Below are 3,095 nucleotides of genomic sequence, written 5' to 3'. Positions count from 1 at the left end.
GAGTGCAAAGACAAAGCGGAAAAGGGGCAGGGCTAACAATGGCCAGCAATAAGGAAATCCAGAAGAAAAAGACCATCAAGAGAAACTCTGGAACACTGGACAACTTCTACACAGAGAAAATCCAGACAACAGAGGAGGGAAAACAAAAATCCAAACCTCCCCAAAAAAATGAAAGCTGGTCACAAGCTATGGAAGAGTTTAAAAATGAAATGCTAAGGAAGATGGAAGAAATCTGGCAAGAAAATAACAGTTTAAAAGGCAGAATTTCGCAATTGGAAAGTGAGACAAGACAACTGAAGACCAAAAATGACCAGATTGAAAAGGAAAACCAATCCTTAAAGGCTAGAATCGAACATTTAGAAACCAATGATCTCTCAAGACAACAAGAACAAATAAAACAAAGTCAAAAGACTGATAAAATAGAAGGAAACATGAAATATCTCAAGGAGAGAGTGACAGACCAAGAAAACCGGTCTAGAAGAGATAACTTGAGAATCATTGGTATTCCAGAAAAGGCAGAAATTAATAAAAACATGGACTCCATACTCAAAGAAATTATTCAGCAAAATTGCCCTGAAGTTCTACAACAAGAGGGCAATATAGACATTGAAAGGATCCATAGAACACCCTCTAAACTGGACCCAGAAAAGTCAACACCCAGAAATATAATAGCGAAATTGAAGAGCTTTCGAGTCAAAGAAAAAATCTTACAAGAAGCCAGAAAGAGACAATTCAAATATCAAGGAGCACCAATAAGGATCACACAGGATCTGGCAGCCTCAACACTAAAAGAACGCAAGGCTTGGAATACAATATTCAGAAAGGCAAGAGAACTGGGCCTTCAGCCACGAATAAACTACCCAGCGAAACTAACCATATACTTTCAGGGGAAAGTATGGGCATTCAACAAAATTGAAGAATTCCAAGTTTTTGCACAAAAGAGACCGGGACTAATTGGAAAGTTTGACACTCAACCACAGATATCAAGAGAAAGATGATGAAAAGGTAAATAAGAAACAGAGGGAAAAGAAAGAAAACTCATAGTCTTTTAAGCTTGACTCTTTAAGGGCATAAATAAGATCTAATTATCTGTATTACTAGGTGGAGAAATGCTATGTATAATTCTCTGTAGTGAACTCTATACACTATTATAATATTCACTATTATAGCAACCAGAAGAATAATTCATAGGGAGAGGACAGGATACTAAATGGTCTAAGATGACATGGGGGGTGGGAAAGAGGGGAGGAATAGTAGGGGACACCAAGAAAAATCCGAGTAAATAAGAAAAATAAGATATTCTATTACACACAAAGAGGGCATGGGAAGGGGAGGGGATAAATACTACCATAAGAAGGAGAGGAAGAGAGCATTAAGAGGTAATAATCAAACCTTACTCTCAGTATAATCAACCCGGAGAAGGAAGAGTAGCTTTATTATCCATCTGGATAAAAAACTCCATCTAACCCTACTGAGAAAGTCAGAAGGGATAAACCAAAGGGAGCAGGGGAGTGGGGAGGCCAAAAAGGGCGGGAAGAAGAAGGGGGAGGGAATTCATTCGGTCTTTAAAAAAAAACAAAAATAAGGGAACAACAAGGGAGGGGACAGAAAGGGAAGTCAATCAAGGGAGGGGATAAGGGATACTGGCTGAAAGCAAACCACTGGTGTAAAAGAAAATAGTGCAATAAGAAGGAGTGGGTCTAGGGGAGGATACAAAAAATGTCAGTGAATACACAACTAACAATTGTAACTCTGAATGTGAACGGGATGAACTCACTCATAAAACGGAAGCAAATAGCAGAGTGTTTCAGAAACCAAAATCCTACCATAGGTTGTCTACAAGAAACACATATGAGGCGGGTAGACACACACAAGTTCAAGGTTAAGGGTATGAGCAAAATCTTTTGGGCATCAAATGAGAAAAAGAAGGCAGGAGTGGCTATCATGATCTCTGACAAAGCCAAAGTAAAAATAGGTATGATTAAAAAAGACAGGGAAGGTCATTACATCCTGATTAAAGGCAGTATAAACAATGAGGAAATAACACTGCTCAATATATATGTACCAAGTGGTATAGCATCCAAATTCTTAAAGGAGAAACTGGGAGAGCTCAAGAAGGAAATAGATAGTAAAACCATAATAGTGCGAGATCTAAATATTCCTCTTTCAGATCTAGATAAATCAAACCAAAAAATAAATAAGAAAGAGGTAAGAGAGATGAATGAAGTCCTAGAAAAATTAGATCTAATTGATATGTGGAGAAAAATAAATAGGGACAAAAAGGAATACACCTTCTTTTCAGCTGCACATGGTACATTTACAAAGATTGACCATGTAATAGGGCATAGAATCATGGCAAACAAATGCAAAAGAGCAGATATAATAAATGTAACCTTCTCAGATCATAATGCGATAAAAATAATAATCAGTAAGGGCACCTGGACAGGCAAGTCAAAAACCAATTGGAAATTAAATAATATGATTCTTCAAAACCAAATTGTCAAAGAAGAAATCATAGAAACAATCAACAATTTCATTGAAGAGAATGACAATGATGAGACATCCTACCAAACTATGTGGGATGCAGCCAAGGCAGTACTCAGGGGGAAATTTATATCCTTGAGTGCATATATTAACAAATTAAGGAGGGCAGAGATTAACGAATTGGGCATGCAACTCAAAAAATTAGAAAGCGAACAAATAAAAAACCCCCAGATGAAAACTAAATTAGAAATACTAAAAATTAAGGGAGAAATTAATAAAATCGAAAGTAAAAGAACTATTGAATTAATAAATAAGACTAGAAGCTGGTACTTTGAAAAAACAGATAAAATAGACAAAGTACTAGTCAATCTAATAAGAAAAAGGAAAGAAGAAAACCAAATTGACAGTATAAGAGATGAAAAGGGAGACCTCACCTCTAATGAAGGGGAAATTAAGGCAATCATTAAGAACTATTTCACCCAATTATATGGCAACAAATATAACAATTTAGGAGATATGGATGAATATTTACAAAAATATAAACTGCCTAGATTAACAGCAGAAGAAATAGAATACCTAAATAATCCCATATCAGAAATAGAAATTGAACA

This window comes from Gracilinanus agilis, chromosome 6 (genome assembly GCF_016433145.1).
Source record: "Gracilinanus agilis isolate LMUSP501 chromosome 6, AgileGrace, whole genome shotgun sequence".
Lineage (NCBI taxonomy): Eukaryota > Metazoa > Chordata > Mammalia > Didelphimorphia > Didelphidae > Gracilinanus > Gracilinanus agilis.
The sequence above is the reverse complement of the archived record's forward strand: the minus strand, read 5'-3'. Positions refer to the sequence as shown.